The 24,445-nt window shown below is 37.0% G+C and overlaps 1 pseudogene; it reads left to right on the forward strand.

Annotated features, from left to right (window-relative positions):
- The first annotated feature begins 2,652 nt into the window (after window positions 1-2,652).
- LOC150059994 (UBX domain-containing protein 2B-like) overlaps window positions 2,653-24,445 on the forward strand; it is a 47,310-nt pseudogene continuing 25,517 nt past the window's right edge.

The following is a 24,445-nucleotide window of genomic DNA, read 5'->3' on the forward strand; positions in this document are numbered from 1 at the left end:
AGCCACTACCACAACAATGTTCATTGCAGCACTATTTACCATAGCAAAGATATGGAACCAACCCAGATGCCCCTCAGTAGATGATTGGATCAAGAAGATGTGGTGTTTATACACAATGGAATTCTATGCTGCCATTAGGAAGAATGACATTGCCTCATTTGTAAGGAAATGGAAGGACTTAGAAAAAATCATATTAAGTGAAGTAAGCCAGACCCAAAGGAAGATAGGCTCAATGGTTTCCTTCATTTATCATAATTAGTACAAACCTTGAACTCTCCTAGCAGAGGATTACAATAGGGTAAAACCTAGATGCATAAGGCCATATAGGATGAGGCTAAATGAAAGGTCCTCCAGGATATAGAAACAATAGCCATATAATGTGTGATTGTTGTTCTTAATGTACCATGTTATTTCTCATTTCTTTTCTTATTTCTTGATTATCTCATATTGTTATAGTATCTTGCCTTGTAATCTGGTATATTGAATATATGTTTATTTGTTTATTTGAAATAGGATAGGGAAGTGGGGAAAAAAAGATGAAGGGAGGGGTAGGGGTGGAAAATGGGGACAGAAACATGAGAAGAGGTATCAATGTTTGTGAAGTAATGCACCTTCTATCTGGCGAATATAATGTGACCGTTTTATTAATTACAATGAAAAATTAAAATTAAAATAAAAAATCAACCTGTAATTATGCCTTGGAAAATCATAGGATGTTCCACATTTTCTTCTCTCAGGTACAGAATCACTTGAAAAATCTGCTTTAATTTTGAGAATTTCAGTAGCTATAGTAGTTCATTTTCTAGCCCACAGTTACAGAGGCTGAAAGCCCAAACAGGTTGCCATAATAAATAGCATCATGATTGTAAAACATGCAAAAGATCACATATCAAGGAAGAAAGCCAAAGACTGAGGAGGAACAGTTTTTTGTTGATGTTTTGTTTTGCTTTGTTTTGTTTTTGTCTGTCCTGGGGCTTGAACTCAAGGTCTGGACACTGTTCATGTACTCTTTTGCTCAAGGTTAGCACTCTAACTTTGAGCCTGGTTTTCTGGTAGTTAGTTGGGGCTCAGAGTCTCACGAACTTTCATGCCCACACTGGCTTCTAATTGTGTGTGAGCCTCAGATCTCATCTTCCTGTGTAGCTAGAATTAACAAGCATGAGCTACTGGTGACCAGCTTATTATTACTCTTTCATAACAACTCTATCTAAAGAACTAACCAGGGTCCCTTGAACACTAGTTTAGTCATTTTCCAAAGGAAACACCTTCAACAACCTCAGAATCGCTAGGATACATCTCTCTATGTCATCACACTGAGAAACAAGCTTCTAATGCATGGATGAACCCATATCCAAGGTATTGCACTCTGTATTTATGAATGATGAGTGAATGCTCTGGAATCTTTTCTTTAGAATGTCATGATGAAGAACAGCTAAAAATTATGTATTCTACATACTCTATACATTAAACTCAGAATTTTGTAACTTTAAACTTTATACATCAAAAGGAAGAGATTGTCTATATATTGATATACCACATCCTCTGTAGGTAGAGAATAGTATTATTCATAAGGAAAACATTTTCTCTTGAATAAAAGAAAGTTTGAAAATGGTTTCTGTTCTACTTTTGAAAGATAGTAATAATTCTCACCGACACAAAGGTGAAGTGAACATGACTTACAGTCATCATTTTTGGGGCATCATGGATTTGATGGATGGTCACCATTCACAGCCAGAAACATTTGTGTTCAATTTCAGGAGTCCTTCTGAAGTTTGTCTATGTGCTGTAGACTTAAGGTTAAGAGTTGGCCATGGAAAATTCTGTCACCATTGGGAAAGAGTCACATCACTTAAATTAGTTTATGCTAGATACAATTTGTAGATAAAATTATATTCATCTCCACTTTCAAAGAGAAGAAAAGAAAAACACTAATAAAATATGTAAGTCCTTCTAAAAAAGGTAATGAAAGGCATCACCTTTATGCTGCTATGAGCCTGGAGCAATGCAAATTTATATACAAACATTTGTATTCATAAAACAGTATGAGAGTAGCTGTATGGATTCTTTTATTGTATTTGATCATTATAAACCCGTAAGTTGATAGAAAGTTTCATAGCGTAGAAAAGGGGAATCTACATAAGCAAGTAGTGAAATTTTGTTTCTATATAACTCAAATATTTGTGGAATTTTCTGTAACCCACTACCACCAGAGCAGTGTATTCTCTGCTTCTGATAGCTTCTTACATGTAGCTAGATGAGAAAAAGTTTAATTAGAACTAGAGGAAACCATATTTCTAATGGTGTAGATTGCTACTTCCTGTGAATCATTCTATTCTCATACACTTTTGGTGACCTTATGGAACTGGGAATCATGAAAATATTTTCTGACTTGGGGGTTATTCTATAGTTCTAATTTCCACTGTACCCCATTAAACACCAGATGGGATTCCAAAATGAGCTAGGTTCTAACTACAAAGTATTCTTATATCCTGAGGCATTACAAATATGTGTGCTATGTGGTCATCTCAGCAGGAAATCCACAAAGGGTCTGTCTAAAGACTCATGTCCACTCTGGGAAGCAAAGTATTTTGAATTTCTCAAATCACTCTGAGTAGTGACCTTCCAGCCTGGGTAAGAAGGCCAATTTGAGCCATGTGTACAGATTATAGTTCATTGCAGAATGCCGTGCTCAAGCTTCACGGCCTTTTGTTTGTGGTCCCAGACCCTTCCAGGTACCATGTTTGTAGACATCCTCTCTAACAGAACTGAATTAGCAGTCCAGTAAAAGTGCTTGTTGTGATGGGGAAAACATGAATATTGGCCTTGCTTAGTCCTAGATGAATGCTAGCTTTGTCATTTCTCAACTGCATGACCTGGGACTGATGACTGAATCTCTGAATCTCCAGTACGCACATATGTAAATAGAGAGATACTTAGGAATAACTTGTAGGATGTAACAAATATTGAGTAAAATAACAGAGCAGTGTATGGAAGCAATCTAACAAAATGGTTAAGACCTCTACATTGTGTCAGACTCAGCAACCTCATCTATAAAAGGAAAACAACAAAATTCTTTCCTGATAGTGTCATGAAGGAAGATCCAGTGATTTCATTTGTGCAAAGGACTATAGGCAGATTTTTGTGCATATTAATGGTCGGTCAGTAAGCATTCACATTATTGAATAAGAATGGCAAAGAACAAAATATTGTGGTAAAATAGGAACTCAAAATGGCAATATTATCTTTTTATTTCCTTTCTAAACCTATATAAAAGGAAAACTAGCTGGAGACTGGTGTCTCACACTTGATATGGGATCTGAGATCCAAAGATTGCAGTTCAAAGCCAAGCAGGGCAAATTGATGACACTTATCTTCAGCTCACCTAACAAAAAACTAGAAGTGGAGCTGACTCAAATAGTAAAGCATCAGCCTTCATTGAAAAACGCAAGAAAAAAGCTTAAGTCTCTGCATTTAAGCCCTACTGCCAACACACACACACACACACACACACACACACACACACACACACACACGAATTCTAATGTCCTATAGACAAGAAAGAATATTCACTATATTAAAACTTATCTTTTTTAATGCTCTCCAAATATAATAGATGTCCACAAATTTTCTAACAATACAAAGCAGAGATTGAGTTAGACTACTTTGTGAAGAATACACACAGAAGAAAGAGAGAAGATCCCAGAAAGTATCACTTTAAAGAGGAGAAACCTCCATTGTACATGCAACCATGAAAATAATTCCAGTGTAATGACCTTTCAAGATGTATGGAATTCAGCTTTTCATTTATTTCCTTTAATTCATATGATTTTTTCTAGATTCTTAATTGTCAGCCACATGTCTCTCAATGAATTTGAGGTGGCACTAAACTTCCAAATGGATGCTAGGAGTTATGTTTCCAGAGTATATAATAGAAAAAAGCAGTTGGCATTTTAAATTACCATGTCTCTTCTAATATTTCCATGGGAAAAATCGTTTTGTGTCAAATGTTGGCCTTTTTCATGATACTGTCCAAAGTTTGTGTAATTATTAGAAAGCAGAATTTTGGAGGAGTTGGGAGAGTATATTCATAGCATTCAATATATATCCTATAAAGTTAAGAAAATTGAATGAAGGGATGGGCTTAGGAAAGCTAGAGGAAAACAATAAAAGATGCATTGTATTCATAAATTTGCTTTGTTGACTGGAAACTCCTTTATAGAACTACATAAAGATAATAAAAATTTAAGAAAAAAAGCTGGAGATCTTGGGTGATTGTTGTTCTTAAGGTACTATGTTATTTCTCTTCTCTTTTTTGATCTTCGGTTAATCCCATATTGTTACTGTATCTGACTTTGTTACCTGGTGTATTGTATATCCATTTATTTGAAATAGGAAAGGGGATGGGGAAAACAAAATGATTGGGAGGAGGTGAAAGGAGGGAAATGGGAACAAAAACATGAGAAGGGGTATTCATGTATGAGAAGTAATGCACCTACTATCTGGCAAAGGTAACTGTAACCTCTCAATAAAAAATAAAAAAGAAGTAAAAGAGATGTGTAAACAAATAAAACAATAAAACACACAAAAAAAGAATTGTCAAACTCTGGTATTAATTCCAGTCCCCATGATTCTAATCTCAACAAAGAACAGCACTAGAGTTCCTGAGTACTGTCTCTCAGGAGCATAATGCAGGAAGCCTGGGGTAAAGGTAACAAATTAAACCAAAAATTCTTTGTGCCAACATATAGAGTCATTCTTTGAAAAAAAAGGAAGAATATCAATATGCTATTATATTATCTATATAACTTGGCAAAAGCATATGAATCTGTGCAGGAACAAAAGCCAAATCTCATTGAATGAAAGTTCAGTCAGCAAAAGTCAGCCTTGCAAGTACCAGTGCCTCCACACCTGTAATCATTGCTACTCAGGGGGCTGAGATCTGAGGATCCGGTTTGAAATCAGACTGTGCAGTACAGTCCTTGAAACTCTTATTTCCAGTAAACTACTCAGAAAAGCAAACAAACACGCAAACAAGAAAAACAGAAGTGGTAAGAGCCCTAGCTTTGAACAAAAACAAGCTCTGGGACAACAGCAAGACCCTCGATCCTGTGTTCAAGCCTCATGACCAATGAAAAAATTAGCTTTTGGGTAGGTAATACTACGTGGTAGAATAAGTGGTAGATTGTGTGTGTGCGTGTGTGTGTGTGTGTGTGTCTGTCTGTCTGTCTGTCTGTCTGTCTGTCTGTCTATGTACACATGTGCATACATGTGAGTACTCTTGTACTAAGGCTTGAACTCAGGGCTGTGTGTTCTAATTTAGCCTTTTTGTTCAAAGCTAATACTATATAGCTCTACAGCCATACCTGGGTTTCAGCTTTTTGCTGGTTAATTGGAGATAAGATGTCTGTTTGTACCTTTTTGCATGCAAAATTAATTTCTTACACCCAATTAAGTACAAAGAGATAGCCAGGCCAAAAGATATAAGAATCTCTATTACAGTGGCTTTAAATTATATCGAGAGAAACAAAATAAACTATGTGAAAACCCCAACCAAATTAATGCTATGAACACTTTCCTTTAAGAGCTCAGAGTAAGAATTCATTAGACTGGAAAGGCAGTTTGATAACATTTTCTATGAAAAATAATGACTTGAATCTTCCCTTTAATGGGCAATAATTTATAATTTCCTCCCTTAAAATAGAAAAATATATTTACTGTATAAATCAGCTACTGCTGAAAATTTCAGAAAAAGCCAAATTGTTACTTTTGGAGTGGCAACATAAAAGAGCCTTTCAAAATAAAAGCAGCAGTCATTTCTCATTATGGAAATGATAGTGATATTTTTAGGAGTGAACATTACCTTTGCAATTTTCAATACTCTGTATATAGACTGCCTTTGTCTTTATAAATTATTTCTTGCATAACAGGCTGAAAACTCTATTCCTCTCATATGTCATTGCTGTTGTGTAGTCTGTCTTTGCTACAGATTAAGTTCTTTGTCATTCCTCTCTTTTTACTATGATTGCAGGTGTTTTGATATCATATGTTTTGCCTTATTCGGTCATTTGGAGTACAGGTGTGACACTGTGGTTTTGATAACAATGCTATTCAAGAGAGCTCAGTCCAAAATACAGACCCAGACATGTATTCCAAACCCAAAGATGAATCAACCACCAGAAAATTCATAACATACAATGATTAAAAACCAATCTTGAACTTTTCAGAAAGACTTCTGTTTGCTCATTGGAATTTTCAGAGTATGTTGCTATGCCATCCTACTTGAGTTACAAGACTGTCAAGTAGAAAAATCTTTCCTTAGGGGACAAGCTAACTTATGTGTGTCTTTTTCCATTTCTGAAATGGGGCCATTCCACACTTGTAGTAAAATTATTTTCTAAGTCATAGTAAGAAGCTTGAGAGAGTTTCCTGTGACGAAAATATTTCCTGCAGTGCTGGTCATGGTTTTATTTATCTTGATAAATACACAACATAATTCCTACTTCTTTGAAAAATGTCTCCATTGGTTTTTCTTTTTTTAATTACGTTAAGGGGATACTTATCTTCAAAAACCTCACAACAACAAAGGGCTGGGCACTTAATCTGGGGATTCTTTTCAAGGCACGATTGGGAGAGAGGTTTTGAATGGTCTGTTATAGGAGACTTGTTTCTGCCAGTGTTTAGCTCTTAAGCTTGAAGTCAGAGAGATGCTGAAAGAAAGGAAATAAGCAGAAGAACAGGTGTCATATTCTTTGTACTGCTTACTGCCTTGCACATCCAGTTTCATGATAGTGATTTCACTGTCTGAGTAGCTGCCTGACTTCAAATACTCAGCTGCTCTGGCTTTCTGGGCACTGAAAGACTGTCTCCTATACCTCTGAGCCATCTGATGGTGAGTCTTTGACACTTTTGTAAACCCCGAGCACCATACGATGTTTGTAAGGATACTATCTGAAGATAGAAGATATCTCCAATTGGAGATAGGAGTCTGATAGACTTCCCTGCATGGGCTAGCTTTGAACTGCTGGTTCTCGGATCTCAGCCTCTTGTTTAATGAGTTTTACAACTTGTATTTTGAATGTATTGTTTTGAATCCAGAAATTAAAATGGTGCAAATACGTGATCTTACTAGTAATGTGTGCTGATATTTCAAACAAAGTAGAGACACAGACTTCTGTTTGCCACTACTGCAGCCAATCTTATGTATTTCACAAAAATATACACACACTTTGTGAAGGAGGTTTCTTAAAAATTCATAGATGAACTCATGTCCTTGCACTTGTTAGATTTGTGTGATACCACTGAACCATGGCTTCAGGCCTGCTTCTCATTAGTTATTTCCAGAATAGGGTCTCACATTTTGCCTAGGCATACAATCTGAGCTATGTCCTGCCTTCTATAAACTTCACATTATCACTGAGACCATAGTCGCGTATTATCTCATCCAGAATCCTTTCCATAAAGACAGAATATAATTAACTTTTGTATCAGGGTTTCTGTCAGACTACCATAACAGCAATCTTCCCCAAATCATCCTCCCATATAATCCTCCTTAATAAATCTATGCCACTGTGTACAGCTATGGGTTGAGAGGGGTCTCTGTCTAAGCTGGGTATAAACTATGATCCTTCTATTTTTGGCATCCCAAGTAGCTAGGATTTCAGGCATGTAATCCTACAATACAACACCCCACTAAATGTAGTATTATGTTATATTACAAAATAAAACATCAGAAATTTTTCAATATTTTTCTCTAGCAGCTGTGGAAGAAAAGACAGAAACGTCTAAATGGTTGATCAGAGTAAGACTGATTTTCATGAATGAGTTCAAACATCCCTAAACTCACTGAGCTTCAATAGTACAGAAAAATGAGTATTAAGTCCCCTTCTCATGTGGCTTCACACATGGTAACCCAGGAGAGAGACAGTGCTGCCCAACTAGGCTAGTCTCAGACTAGGTTTTCAGTGTTTCCATGGCTGAAAAGCAGGGAAACATCTCTAATTCTACTCTTGGGTCCATCCGTGACGTAGAATTGAGGATGAAGTGATCATTCATTAATTCTAGATGCCCTATAGTACCCTCAACAATGACTTAGCTTGAGACAACACAAGGGAGACAATTCGAAAAGGCCTGCCTGACAAGATAAATATGGTAGGGCCATAGGACTTCCTAGGATGCTGGTTGAACTACCATACTTCCTCACTCCTCCTACTTTGGACACAAGTTGCCTCCTGGCCCTCTCCACAGAATGCAGGACTCCCTATCCAAGCATAGTTTAGCAACTCTACCAAAACTCTTCCTCACATTTGCCACAGTGCCTGTTAGCTGCTTATGACATGTGAAAAGAAAAATGTGGGTATCCATAGCTGGAAACAGTTGGAGAGGAAACAGGAAAGAAGTTTAGCAGGGTTGGCTTCACTCACACTTGAGAAGTAAATTAAATGGAACAAGAGGTTGTCTCTTATATTGGAGGAAGAAAGCAAAACTTTAGAAAGGGTTTCAAGTTATCAAGTGATTATAAAATGTAAGACAATCCCCCCATTTTAAGTGGTGAAACTGAAATATGGGGTGCCTTCATGACCTCCAAAGCACTGAGGGTGCCAGGTGTTCACCGACTTGTATTTCAGTACCTAGTCCACTTTTCATTTGTTTTCTTTTACAGAGTGGTGATGCTGGGCACACATAATGTCATTTAACTGTGCTGTGTCAAAAGCTATTGATGACAACTATTGGCATACCAGATACCCCATCTTCCTGGTTGGACTATGCCTGATATTTTCCAGCATAAAGACTTGCAGGCTAATCCTTCAAATCCAGGTACACACTTGCCTCATTGATTCCCTTCCATTTTAACAATGGAGGGGAAAGCTGGCAGTACATTACTCTAGTATGACATTGAGAAATGTTAAACAGCATACATTTTATAACTTAAAGTGTGTCCTAACTCACTTTCTAAGCTCTGAAGAGGGATGAAAACTGGTTACTATAGAGCAAAAATGCTCCTCAGAGCAAATCTCTCTCAGTCTCTCAGTGTGGTGCTTAGGATAAACATACGTTCACATATTGTTTATTATACTTCAGAAATTAAAAAGAAAGTTTAGTGCGGGGAAAATTTTTCTAGCTGTATTTAAAGAGTGACTTGAGATGTGGGAAAGTTGTCTATTGCTTATGTTATTTTTTCACCCACTTTTAAATTCTTTGAGGCTCCATTTCCCTTGAGTTAAGCAGAGATTGCCACCCACATTGGTTCTTCCTGCCCCTTCCCCAACAGAACTTCTTTGTTGTTTTTTCTAATCAGATTCAGAGGCTCTGCTATCATTGGCCCTTTGGATTTTCAAGGAGATTATATTTCTTATTTCCCATGCTTCAGAAGAACTAAAAATAACTGGGTAAAAATCTGAAAGCCAACGTTGTTCTATGTGCTAGCATTATAAAGAGGCAGAATCAGGCTGAACCAAAGGAGAATGACCAATAGTTTCTTACAAGCTTGTATCTAATGCTAGTTTGGTGGCTAAAGTGCCCATTACTTCGTGTACATGTTTGCTCAGTATTTTTTATTGTTGCTCATTGAATATCTGTCTCTATTGGTACTTATGCTTCCATAGCCATATCAACAATGAAATTGCCATTGAATTGTATTGTCCTTGCTTTTGTATATTTAAAATACTTTTTAAAACGTGGAAACATGTAAGCTTGCACTAACAGTGTGTTTTATCTGAACAGTCACTGTGTCCACTTGCACGTAACACACGATTTTCTTTTTTCTCATGCTAATTTTCTTATTAGTCAATGGAGAATCACATGCAGAAACTTGAACAGTGTGTGGCTGTAAGACTCCTAGTAACCTTATCAGGTTTCATCTCACGGCATTCAAGCAGAAATTTCAATCCTAGAAGGATGAACACTGGTCCTACATGAAAGATAGTATATATCTGCCTATTCCTCTTCCTCTTTTATTTTTTAGAGCCATATGAATGAAAAGGACTAAGTCATGGGGAAAAGTTCAGAACAGGGGTTTATGCCATTAACTTGTCTAGAGTATCACAGGGGCTATAAGATTTCTTCTAACCTCACAAATAAGTGAAATGAGAGATTATGAAAATAAATATTTAGCTATACTACTAGATTTTTGTGAAGTTTAACAGTTTCATACTGAATTAAAAGCAAACAAACTGTTGGACTGAGAACTTTGTTTGAACTGCTTTCTTTATTGTATTCCTATCGATAACCCCATTTACAAAACTAAGTGATAATAAAAAGATAATTTTATAGACTACTAAAAAGCACCACTGTTATTAGAAAGCATTCATCTGCAACATGAACATTTTAGTCAGTGATAAATATCACACACACACACACAGCATATAAACATAATAAAGTTCAACCCATTCAGTAAACAGGCTTGATAAATTTTATTTCCATGTCATATCCCAATCACTAAATCAAAATCACATGGAGTTAAGTGGAGGTTGGAAGAATAATATATATGACAGGAATAATAAAGGTATTAATCCCATTAGCTATGGAGCTTCATACATTGGATTACAATCTCATTGTTAAAAAGTCTGTGTTCTGAGAGAGTCTATCTTTTCCAATTCTGACTATTTTTTTTCATAAGAGGTTTATTCATACACACTAGGTACACAAACACATATACCACATTGCATTGTGTGAAATTCTTTTCCCAGATAAATCTACCACCAGCCGGAGATACTTCCCCACAACCCAAGCAATCTTCTATACACCTTGCTAAATCCACGTGCAAGCAGAATTCCCAATAGAGTTCTCTCTCACTAAACACTAATTTGTCTCTCCCCAATAACCAAGCATAGTTGTGTCCCTGCCTGAGGGAATATGTAGGCTATCACAAGGCAAGATGATATCTGGATGTTTTTGTATTCATATGCAAAGGCTATCTACAGAGTAATTCCCAAATATATTTCCAGAGATGTAAGGGTTAATAGTATACCTGTACTATAATTTCCTCTAATAAGCCTACCCATTGCTGTAGCATACTTGCTCTGTAACTTTCAAACTCTTATATTTCCACCTGCATGCCCAGCACATGTGCTGCGACCTGGGACTGAATCATGACTACATCTTAAACACTTCTGATCCTTCTGAACCCGAACCTTTACTTATTTCAATTTTACTTGGAGATTTTTTTTTACTGGATGAAGACCAGTTACTTTATTTTACCTCAATTAAACTTTAAAATTGTATCTCCCCCTTGGCTCATACTTACAATATAGTTACAGAGATTCTAAGTATTGAAGGCTAGGTCTTCAAAATATGAATCTGAGGAGGGACACAAGTGAGCACATAAAAAGGTAGCTAGGTAGTGCTGGAAATGAGGAAAGATGATGGCCTGAATGCAGGGCCAAGAGAAGCAATCTTGTTCTTGTATTTCCTAACTTATACTCTCTCCCCTTCAGAGATACATGGAATCACTCAGTCTGATGCTTTATACAGGATGGTAGCAATTTCCTTTCTTTTTTTGGTTTCCTGTAGCCCATGCTTATTCCTTTTTTTTTCTAAGAATCATTTAACAAACTGTTGAATACTCAGATCATATCTCTTGAGCCATTACTTCAATATTGGCTTTTTGGTGAATAACTGAAAATAAAAGTCTCATGAACTTTCCTGCCCAGACTTGATTCTACCGGCAATCTTCATATTTCAGCTCTTGAGTAGATAGGATTACAGATGTGAGCTACTGGTGCCTGGTTTAAATACTAACCTTAACAAAATAATAATTGCAAAGGTAAATTTTTATTACTATTACTATAGATGTTCCCATCAAATTAAAAATCCCTAAACATTAGAAACCGCTAATTTTGCCTAGTTTTCATATTATATACATCATTTTTCATTTTTAAAATTATGTCATGACTGGCTGAATAGAATTATAAGGAAAGATTACAGAACAATTTTTTTGAGATTAACCAAAGGGTTTACTAGGAGTTTTGATTTAAATTTACAACTAGTCTTTGAATAACTGATTAGTGAAAACTAAGGATAGCTAAATGAAAACTAATTTATGCTTCCTGTTTGGAAAAATATATAAGCACCATGCAATAAGGCATTTGAGTTACAAGATTTGTGGCTCTTGTCTATGTATTATGCTCAACAAACTGGTTGAGATTTTGTATGGACTTAGGAGGTAGGAAGCCTAGAATAGATTGCATAACTTTAAAAAAAATTTTTTTGCCAGTCCTGGGTTTGAGCTCAGGGTCTGAGCATTGTCCTTGGACTTTCTCAAGGCTAGAGCTCTACCACTTGAGCCTCAGCTCCAGCTTTTTCTATGTTTGTGGTACCAAGGAATCAAACCAGGGTCTTCGTGCATGCTAGGCAAGCACTCTACCATTAGGCCAAACTCCCGGCCCCTGCATGGGATTAAAGTTACAATAATCTCCTGAGGTCAAGAGCTTTGTCCTTGACACTGACTGGCACCCAGTAGGCATGGACTGACATTAGCAGGTATTGCTTTCTTTAATCAGCATATTTCACATATTTCCCTCCATGGCAACAGGTATCCCAATCAATTTTATCTTCTCTATTACTCTTCCTTTCCCCTCTCTTCTTCTGTTTTTTTTTTAAATGTTTTTAGATTTTTTTTTTTAGTGCCAGTTTTGATGTTTGAACTCAGGACTTGGGTACGGTCCTTGAGTTTCTTTTGCTCAAGGCTAGTGCTCTTCCCCTTGAACTATAGCTCTACTTCTAGCTTTTTAAAAAATTGGTAGTTTAGTAGAGATAAGTGTCTGACAGATTTTCCTGTCTGGGCTAGTTTTGAACCTTACATCTCAGCCTTCTGAATTGCTAGGATTACAGGCATAGGCCACTAGCAACTGGCTTCCTCTATGTTTTTGTAAGGACGGCTTTTTTTTCATGTTTTTTCATTAAATAATTTATTAACACTGATTTTTACATCATATTTCAAATGACATGTTTAACAAACAAGTGTTCAAGAAGAGCATCTCTATATACAATCACTGGCACTTAGTTTTTAGAACTTAATCAAAATTAGGCTAAGGGTTTATATATCATAGATATACAATTCTGACTATTTTTAAATTCCATTAGGTCAAATATATTTCTACTCTTGTCAGAGCTCTCCACCAAGGTCTACAACTTCCTGGCACATTAGGAAGGAATGCATTGATAAATATTTGAGTATAGATGACTTAATTTCCATCAGTAGTTTTTAAAATATGAAAAAAGTGTGCTAGCATTGGCATTTTACTTTACTTCTCTAAAACATCTTCTCAATTTAAAGAGAATAAAATCTAAAATTTAAGAGATTTTTTCCTAAAATTAAGTTTCTATTATTAAATAGTTGTTCCAAACAATTTAAAAAAAATTATAGTAAAGGCGATGTACAGAGGGATTATAGTGAAAGCCAGGTAATCAGTACATTTCTTTCTTTTATTGTGTGAGTTACTTCACAGGCCCTTCAGGCAGTCAATATTCCGAAATCATATTTGTAAAGCTCTGTGGCTTCAGTTCCAGTCTACTCATCTGGCCAAGTCATAGAGCAGGTCTAGACAGTTTTGTTGTCTGTCTTAATATCATTTTTTTCCAAGCCTTACCATTTCCTTTTGTTGTTGCTGTTGTTGCTGTTGTTTTGGTCAGTCGTGGGACTTGAACTGTGGGCCTGGGCATTGTCCCTGAACTCCTCAGGTCAGGGCTATCACCCTACACTTTGAGCCACAGCATTACTTTTGGTTTTCTGATGGTTAATTGGAGATGATGCCCATGACTTTAGTGCCTGGGCTGGCTTTGAACTGAGATCCTCAGATCCTCAGCCTCCTGAGTAGCGAGGCTTACAGGTGTGAGCCACTATAGTGACTCCATTTCCTTTTGAATGGGCCAGTACCATTCTTTCTGATGGAAGAATAAAATTCCATTGTGTATAAATACCACATTTTCTGGATGCATTCATCTACTGAGGGGCATCTAGGCTGATTCCATAACTTAGCTATGGTAAATAATGCTACAATGAACATGGTTGTACTGGTGACATTAATGTAGACTGATTCGTTGTCATTTGGGTAAAAGCCCAGGAGTGGAATTGCTGGATCATAGAGGAGTCTTTTCTTTTTCAGTACATTTCTTTTTAAACAGTATCTCCCAGTTTTTCTCCCAGTTTTTTTCTCCTACAGTCCTTCAGCCAATAATTTGTATAGTCCATTTCTAACATATTGTCTAGCGAGTATCACTGCTGAATTAGTTCATGCTTTGCCCTACCATCTCATGTTTCCCCTTTCCCTCCCCAAATCAAATAAACTTACACACAAGACAAAGTGTACAGAAATCTTTTTTAAAAAGTGACAAAAGGGAAAAAAATCTGAAGAAACAATAGCAGGCCATTCAATTTTTAAAAATCTGTTTTTTCCATTTCTTTGGATTTATTTCAATAATCATCATTGTATTTGATCATTTCTGATCCTTTCCTAAGAATATCCTCCATTTTTCTCACGGTGTGACGAGTCCTGTTTAATTAATCATTTCAAAGTGTCATTTTTTGTCTTTTATGATCCATTGGATTCATTTGTAGATTAATAGGCACATTATAATGACTACAAATGAATGAAAGCATGCATTGATGTTTCTTTGGGTTTAGCTTACTTATTATAATTTGTCCAAATATTTCCATTTCCTTATGAATTGAGTGATGTCATTATTTACGATGGAAGCATAGAATTCCATTCTATATATATATATATATATATATATATACCACATTTTCTTTTTTATTTTCATATATTTTTATTGTAATTAATATAAGGGTTAAATGATATTTGCCAGATAGATGGTGAATTAATTCCCATACATTGATACTGTTTCACATGTCTTGGTCCCCATTTCCCTCCCCCCCACCCCTACCCCTCATCTTGTTTTCCCCCGTTCCCTATCCAATTTCAGATAACCAAATACAAATATATCCAATATATCAGGTAACAAAGTGAGATACTGTAACAATATGAGATAACCTAGGGACAGCAAAAAAGATGAGAGATAACATAGTACCTTAAGAACAACAATCATTCATTTTATGGCTTATGTTTCTATATCCTAGAAATCCTTTCATTTAGCATCCTTTTGTATCAAGGTTTTGCTCTATTGCAAATCTCTGCTAGGAGAGCCCAAGGTCTCTACTGATTATGACAAGTGAAGGAAACATTTGAGTCTGGCTTACTTCACTTAATATGATCTTTTCTAAGTCTTTCCATTTCCTAACAAATGGGGCAATGTCATCCTTTCTGACAGCAGCATAGAATTCCATTGTGTACAAATTCCACATCTTGTTGATCCATTCATCAACTGAGGGACATCTAGGTTGTTTCCATATCTTTGCTACGGTAAATAGTGCTGCAATGAACACTATTGTGCTGGTGGATTTAGTATGTCTTTGTTTCTGGATGATTGGGTAAATGCCAAGTAGTGGAATTGCTGGGTCATAAGGGAGTTCTATGTTTAGTCTTTTGAGGAACTGCCATACTGCTTTCCATAGTGGTTGAACAAGTTTGCGCTCCAACCAACAGTGTAGTAGTGATCCCTCCTGGCCACATCCCCTCCAGCATCTGTTGTTATTAGTTTTCTTGATCCTGGCCATTCTAACTGGAGTGAGGTGGAATCTTAGAGTTCTTTTGATTTGCATTTCTTTTATTACCAGAGATGTCGAGCATTTCTTCATGTGTCTATAGGCCATTTTTGTTTCTTCTTCAGAGAAGACTCTCTTTAAGTCTTTGGCCCATCTTTTAATGGGATGGTTGTTACTTTGGAGATTAGTTTTGGATTGATTCAATTTTTTGAGCTGTAGATATATTTTAGATATAAGGCCTTTGTCTGTTGTATGGTTGGTGAAGATCTTCTCCCACTCTGTAGGCTTCCTATTTAGTTTACTAGCTATGTCCTTTGCCATACAAAAGCTCTGCAGTTTAATGCAGTCCCACTTATCCAGCCTTTCTCTGATTTGTTGTGATTCTTCGTCCTTAAGAAAGTTTCTACCTGTGCCAAGGAGGTCTAGTGTATCTCCTATTCCTTCTTGTAAAGTTTTCAGAGTGTTGGTTTTTACCTAAAGGTCTTTGATCCATATGGAGTTAATTCTAGTACAGGGTGACAAAGAAGGATCCAGCTTTAGTTTTCTGCATGTGCTTAACCAGTTCTGCCAGCACCACTTGTTGAAGAGGCTGTCTTTCTTCCATTCTATTTTTTTGGCTTCCTTGTCAAAGATTAGGTGGCCATAGGTCTGTGGTTTAATATCTGGGTCTTCAATTCTATTCCATTGGTCTTCGGGCATGTTCTTGTGCCAGTACCAACCTGTTTTGATAATTATAGCTCTGTAATAGAGTCTGAAGTTTGGTATTGAAATTCCTCCTGCGCTGTTCTTTCTGCTAAGAAGTGTTTTTGCTATACGGGGTCTTTTATTATTCCATATGAAATTTTGGATTGCCTCTTCTATTTCTTTAAAGAATGACATTGAGATATTGATGGGTATTGCGTTGAATTTGTAGATAGCCCTTGGCAAGATTGTCATTTTCACGATATTGATTCTTCCAATCCAGGAGCATGGGAGGTTTTTCCTTTTCCTCAGTTCTGCTTTAATTTCCTTTTTCAGGATTTTAAAGTTTTCATCAAAAAAGGTCCTTTACATTCTTAGTGAAGCTAATTCCTAGGTACTTTATTTTCTTTGAGGCTATTGTGAAAGGAGTTGCTTTCCTGATTGTTGCCTCATTCCTCTCACTGTTGGCATAGAGGAAGGCAGTTGATTTTTGAGGGTTAATTTTATACCCTGCTACCCTTCCAAAGTTTTGAATCAGCTCAAGGAGCTTGGGAGTAGAGTCTATAGGATTCTTTAAATACAGGATCATACCATCTGCAAAGAGGGATAGTTTTATTTCCTCTTTCCTTATTTGGATCCACTTTATGCTTGCTTCTTGCCTTATTGCACTGGCTAGGAATTCTAATACTCTGTTAAAGAGGAGTGGAGAGAGTGGGCGTCCTTGTCTCATTCCTGATTTTAGAGGGAATGGCTTTAGATTTTCGCCATTAAGTATAATAGTAGCTGTGGGTTTGTTATACACAGCCTTTATTATATTGAGGAATGTTCCATGGATTCCTAGTTTTTCCAGAGCTTTTAACATAGAGGGGGGTTGGATCTTGCCAAATGCCTTTTCTACATCTATTGAGACAATCATGTGATTTTTGTTCCTGCTCCTGTTAATGTGTTGAATTACATTAATTGATTTGTGTATGTTGAACCAGCTTTGCCTCCCTGTGATGAAACCTTTTTGATCATTTGTATAATTTTTTGATGAGTTGTTGTAGATGGTTGGCCAGTATTTTGTTGAGAAGTTTTGCAAAGATGTTCATCAAAGTAATAGGTCTATAGTTCTCTTTCTTTGATGAATCTCTGTCTGGTTTGGGGATGAGGGTTATACTGGCTTCATAGAATGAGTTTGGTAAAGAACTTTCATTTTCAATTTCGTTGAAGAGCTTGAGGAGTATTAATGTGAGCTCTGCTTTGAAGACCTTATAGAATTCAGCTGTGAATCCATCTGGCCCTGGGCTTTTCTTAGGTGGAAGTTCTCTAATTGCCATTTCTATTTCAGTGCTTGAAATAGGCCTGTTTAGTTGGGTTAGTGCTTCTTGGTTCAGTGTGGGTATGTTAATATTGGCTAGTAATTTGTCCATTTCTTCTAGATTCTCAAATTTGTTGGCGTAAAGGTTTGAGAAGAATTCTCTCATGATACTCTAGATGTTGGTCATTTCTGTCGTGATATTACCATTTTCGTCTGTGATTTTGTTTATTTCAGTATGCGCCCTTCTTTTTTGGTAAGATTTGCTAAGGTTTTGTCAATTTTGTTAATTCCTTTAAAGAACCAACTCCTTGTTTTGTTGATTCTTTCTATAGTTTTTTGGATTCCAATTCATTTAATTTTGCTTTGATTTTAATAATTTGCTTCCTTCTAGTGGGATTAGGGTTGGTTTGTTGCTCTTTTTCCAGGAGCTTAAGGTGACACATTAAATTGTTGGTTTGTGATTTTTCCAATTTGTTATTGTAGGCAGTAAGAGCTATAAATTTTCCTCTGAGTACTGCCTTTGCCGTGTCCCAAAGGAGCTGATATTTTGTGTGCTACTTTTTGTTAAATTTCATAAACTGTTGGATTTCTGATCTCTTCAATGACCCATTGGTGATTCAACAATGTGTTGTTCAATCTCCATGAGTTACAGGGTTTTCGTTGGTGGAGTTGTGTGTTCAGTTCCAATTTGTTCCTTGTGGTCTGAGAGAGTGCAGGGAATAATTTCAGTATTTCTGAATCTGTCCAGGTTTGTTTTAAGGCCTAAAATGTGGTCTATTTAGGAAAATGTTCCATGTGCTGCTAAGAAAAATGTATATTGTGTTGTTGCTGGGTGGAATAATTTGCAGATGTCTGTTAGATCTAGTTGGTCTATATAGTTGTTCAGTTCTAAGGTTTCTCTGTTGAGTTTTTGCCTTGTTGATCTGTCCAAAGGTGAGAGTGGTGTGTTAAAGTCACCAACAGGGCCAGGAGTTTGGCCTAGTGGTTAAAGTGCTTGCCTAGCATGCACGAAGACCCGGGTTCGATTCCTCGGTACCACATACATAGAAAAAAAAAGCCAGAAATGGTGCTGAGGCTCAAGTGGTAGGGCTGTAGCCTTGAGAAAAGTCCAAGGACAGTGCTCAGGCCCTGAGCTCAAGCCCAGGACTGGCAACAAAAATAAAAAATAAAAATAAAGTCACCAACAATCACTGTGTTTCGATCTATGTATGGTTTCAGTGAAAGTAAAGTTTGCTTGATGAAGTTCAGAGCTCCAGGATTCGGTGTGTAGATATTTAGGATGGTTATGTCCTCCTGGAGGAAAGATCCCTTTAATAGTATGTAGTAACCTTCTTTGTCTTTTCTCACTAATTTTAGTTTGAAATCTATTTTATCTGATATGAGGATGGCAACTCCCGCCTGTTTATGGGGGCCGTTAGCTTGATAGAGTTTATTCCAACCTCTCATTTTCAAAAGGTGTTTGTTTTTTTGGGTAAGATGTGTCTCTTGAAGACAGCAGAACGATGGATCCTGTTTTTTGATCCAACTAGATAATCTATGCCGTTTAATTGGAGAGTTAAGTCCATTGATACTGAGAGTCAGGATTGAGAAATATTTATTAGTTCCTGCCATTTTTACAAGCTTTCATTAGGGTCTGTGCCTTGATAGTTTTTGTGGTACTTAGATGTTATGAGTTTTAGGTGCCATGTCTTTCTCTGTATTACATTTGTGTTGGTTTTCCATGTGTAGAACATCTTGTTGGTTTTGTTGCTACATAATGTTGAAGCTTTTCCTTGGAATGGAATGTTTTTGTTGTTCCCTCACGTATGAATGAGAGCTTAGCTCGGTACAGTATTCTTGGATGGTAGTTATTTGACTTCAGGGCATGGTATATATCGTTCTTGCTTGCATGGTCTCTGCTGAGAAATCTGAGGTTATTCTGATTCGTTTGCCTTTATAGGTGATTGCTTTCTTCTCCCTGACTGCTTTTAGGATCCTATCTTTGGCCTCTATTGATCCAGTTTGGATTATAATGTCACAGTGGGATGTCTTTTTCTGGTCAGGTCTATTTGGGGTTCTAAAAGCTTCTTGTATCTGGATGGGCCTGCCCTTCTGGATATTTGGGAAGTTCTCTGAGATGATTCCCTGAAGTATATTTCCAATACCATTGACCTCTTTCTCTAGACCCTCCTCAATGCCAATTAGCCTTAAATTAGGCTTCCTAATTGTATCTTGGACCTCCTGTAGTATTTTCTCTTATTTCCTAGATTTGAATTGACTCATTTTCTGTTCTTTTTCTATAACAACTAAATTATCTTCAACCCCGGAAATTCTCTCTTCTGCCTTGTCTAACCTGCTATCAAAGCTATCTACTTTATTCTTCATCTCCCTTGCTTCTAATTGCTCATTTTTGCATCTCTTGTTTTAGATCATGTATGGATTTCTTTAGCTCCTTTATTTCCATTTGAGTGGTTAGCTCAGCAGCTTTATTCTCTTTGGACATTTGTTGGAGTTCAGTTACCTTTTTGTTTGTGGATTCTATGAATTCGCCCATTTTTCTTTGAAAAACCTTTACTATGGCCTCCTTTATGGCTTCCCCTTTTTCACATATCGCCTTGTTTATGGTTTCCTGTTGTTTAGCTGTGGCTTCCTCCCTTATCTCTTTCTTTATGTTTTCACATTTTTCATTAATGATGCTTATCAATTGCATTTGTATAGCACTTGGAAGGCTCTCCTCTAGATTCGCCACTGACTGCTCCATTGCCTATTTATGTTGGGTGGGAGATGCTATTCCTTGATTTGACATTTTTCTTGAGTTTCTTGTTCTGCCCATTTGAGGATGGGAGCAAGATTAATACTAAACAAGATTATAATTTTTCAGATATAACCAGCCTAGACCTTTTTAGTTGGCTGACAATAGATATTAGCTCTTTTAGATTGGTAATAATGCTCTCTCTTTCTTTTTTACACTTACATACAAATCTAATACAATCACAGATGACCAATTTATGACCAAAACAATAAGCTCCTCAATCCAATCTCTATTTTATTTAAGTCCCTCTGGACCTAGATTATAATTGAACACCTAGATACACAGCATTGCTCAACAACCATCAAATGTAGATCCATGCATTATAAGAGTTGAAGGATGAACAGAGGACCAGATATAGAAAAATAATATGAAAGACGACAAAGGAGGTAGGAAAAGAACAATACAAGAGTGTAAGAATATTATAGTAATGAAAAAAAGGTATCGTGTAAGGATAACTGACCTAAGGTGATAGACAGGTAGAGTATTTGTGTAGAAAGTTTAGATGAACTTAGATAAAACTTATCAAAACAAGAAGAGTAATAAGAAGAATATACAGAGAAAAGAGAAAGGTTGATATAGGAGATTTCAATGATACCAATTTAAGAAAGAAAAGAAAAAAAAGAAAAAAGAAACAAAACAGCAACAAAATAAAAGAAAACAGAACACACACACACACAAAATTAAAAAAAAAAAAGGGTGGGGGGAGATTCCTCACTGTTCTGAGCTCTTACCCAAGGGATACTAGGGTTGAGAACCCAGAGTTTAAAAAGCAGGTGACTGTTTCAATATGGATATCATTTTTGTTCAAACTGTACCCAGAGCTCTCACTGTGTTTCTAGGAATGACCATAGTGACAGCAGGATTGCAGGAAAAGAGAGGAGAAAAAAAGAAAAAAAGAAAAAAAAAGGAATGAATCATAACATTACAAAAAAAGGTGTAGGTTAAATGGCAAAGAGGAAAATAAGAATATTTAAAAATGCAAATGAAATGGGGTCAAAAAAAGATAAAAAAAGGGTATTCTTCAGTTTTGGGGGGTTTTTTTGGTGGGGGGAGAGATTAGGAAACTTGTGTCTCCACTAAATTCAGTATCTAAACACTTCACAAAGTCTTTTTCTCTTGTTATTTGGCTTTGCAGTTTTTTGGATGAGATTGCTTGTTTGGTAAAACAAAGCTGAAAGATCCACGGGCGGCTTTGTTTACCAGGTCTGCAGCTGGCGCAGGGGGATGGACTTCAGCAGTGCTGGGGCCGGATTTCTGGCTAAGGGATCTCTGGGAAATCCTTTGCCAGTTAGGTGGCGCTGTCAGCAACACCTTTCAGGCTCCAATTGCTTTGGCCTGGGTCGTTGCCAGCAGTCAAGATGGTGCTGCTCTCAGCTGGTGAGGGAGGGGCTCCCTCCCAATGCCGCTCCCGGAGCAGAAGTGGAAACTTCTTGGAGCTACTCACAAATTGCTGGATTCTCCGGTTCGGTGAAGCTGGCAGGTCCATGCATGGCCGAGTGTCGGCTCTGGGCTCACGCAGCTCTGTGTGGCTCTGTCTGCAGCCAGTGGGTCTGCGCTGCTGTGGAGCGCTTTCTCTGCTCTGATTCAGAAGAGCCTTTGTCTCCCTGCCGCTCCGCGGCGGAGCTCCATGCTCTCTTTTCGTGCTGGTATTCTTCCTTTTTTTCCTCTCTGCCTGAGTTCTCTGTGGTCCTAAAGCTTACTTAGGATCAATTTCTGTTAGAGGACTGTCTCCTGCACTGCCAGTACATGAATCTTGGCAGGAGCTCAGTATCTCACCCTGAACCACTGCCATCTTCCGACGAAGCCCCCCCATGATTCTATACCACATTTTCTTGATCCATTTCTTTCCTAAAGGGCATCTGGGTTGATTCCATATCTTAACTATGATAAATAATGCTGCAGTGAACATGGGTGTGATTTTAGTATGGGCTGCTTTGTGGAGATTTGGATAAATGCCCAGGCTTGGGACTACTGGTTCATAGAGGGACTCTATTTAGTATTTGAGGAGTCACCGTACTGCTTTCCAGAGTGCTTGAACAAGTTTACATTCTCACCAACAGGGTAGTACTGTTCCCTTTTGGCCACATTCGTGCCAGCATCTGTTATTGTTGGTTTTCTTGATAATGGCCATTCTAACTGGGGTGAGGTGAATCTCAAGATTGTCTTGATTTAAATTTATTTTATGGCCAGAAATGTTGAACATTTCTTTATGCATCTATTGGCCATTCATTTATTCTTCAGAAAACTCTCTTTAGCTCACTTATTAATTGGGTCTTTGTTTCTTTGAGGATTTGGGGGATGTTTAATTTTTGGTGTTCTAAGTATACTTTAGATATATCTTTGTCTGATGCATAGCTAGTCTTAAAGATCTTCTCCCATTCAGTGCATTTTCCATTTACCTTGCTTCCTACATCCTTTATCCTTGCAGAAATTTTTCAGTTTGATGCAATCCAGTTTACTCAGTCTTTTCTTGATTTGTTGTGATTCAGGATCTTTACTTAGGAAGTGTACCAAGGAAGCCTGTTGTTTCTCTTATCCCTTCCCACAACATTTTCAGGTATCTAGTCTTGATATTGAGGTCTTTGATCCATTTGGAAATGATTCTGGTTCAGAGTGATACATTAAGATCTAACTTCAGTTTTCTACACATGTATAGTCAATTCTGCCAGCACCATTTGTTGAAAGGGTTGTCTTTCTTTCATCATGAGTTTTTGGGTCCCTTATCAAATTTTAGGTGACTATAGGTCTTCTGGTTCATTTCTGGGTCTTTTGTTCTATTCCATTGGTCCTCATGCGTATTACTGGTGCTTTGGCTCAAGCAGTAGAGCACTAGCCTTGAGAAAGCCCTGAGTTCAAGTCCCAGGACTGGCAATAAAAAGGTACCATCTCCACTAGGATGCAGCAAAGGCAGTACTCATAGGCTTTGAGCACATACATCAACAAATTGGAAACATCTGAGATCACCAGTTTAATGATTCACCTTAATGTGCTTGGAAAAGAAGTCAAACACCAAATCACTAGATGAAAACAAATAATCAAAATTAAATCAGAAATAAGTGAATTAGAGACAAAATAGAAAATATCAACAAGACATGAGTTGGTTCTTTGAAAAACTTAACAAAATTGAAGATTCTTAGCAAATCTGACAAAAAAAGTAAGAGAATACAACCTAATAAAAAATAGAAAGGAAAATGGTAACATCACAATAGAAACAACCAGGATTCTGAACATTGTAAGAAAATGCCTTGCAAAGCTTTACACTTATTGGAGATGCTGGAAGAAATAGAATTTCTAGTGACTACCAATAGACCCAAACTAAAGAAAGAGAAATTTAAACAACTAAATAGTCCCTTAACAAGTAATGAAATAGAAATCACAATAATGGACTGCCCATCTGAGGAAAATTGGGGACTAAATAGATTCAGACAAATTTTGTAAGATCTACAAAGGAGGTGAGTTCACTTCAGTACTCCTCAAATTCTTTAATGAAATTTAAAGTTAAAAATCATTACGAACCTCATTCTATGAAGCCTGCATAACACTCATGCTCGCTAGACAAGCACTCTACCACTAGGCCAAACTCCAACAAAAAGCATATAGATGGATAGATGGATAGATAGATAGATAGATAGATAGATAGATAGATAGATAGATAGATAGACAATATATAGATTGGCTTAGCACTCTCAGGAGGTACTTCTGGGCTTCCATGTCTATTTCTTTTCTTTTAAAGTATTTTGTAACATATTAAATTATATACAGTATAATACTAATCAGATTCATTATGATCATTTCTATATATGCGTATAACAATCTATGTCTTTTTCACATACAGTAACTCTAATTTCAAATGTTTTCTCAATTAAATATACATCACTATGTCATTTAAAAAATGAAACCTGGGGGCCTTGAGTTTGGCCTAGTGGTAGAGTGCTTGTCTAGCATGCACGAAGATCCGGGTTCAATTCCTCAGTACCACATATACAGAAAAAAAAATGGAAGTGGTGCTGAGGCTCAAGTGATAGAGCTCTAGCCTTGAGAAAGTCCAAGGACATTGCTCAGGCCCTGAGCT

Source organism: Megascapheus bottae, chromosome 8 (genome assembly GCF_031878675.1).
Source record: "Megascapheus bottae isolate mThoBot1 chromosome 8, mThoBot2.hap1, whole genome shotgun sequence".
In the NCBI taxonomy this organism is placed as follows: domain Eukaryota; kingdom Metazoa; phylum Chordata; class Mammalia; order Rodentia; family Geomyidae; genus Megascapheus; species Megascapheus bottae.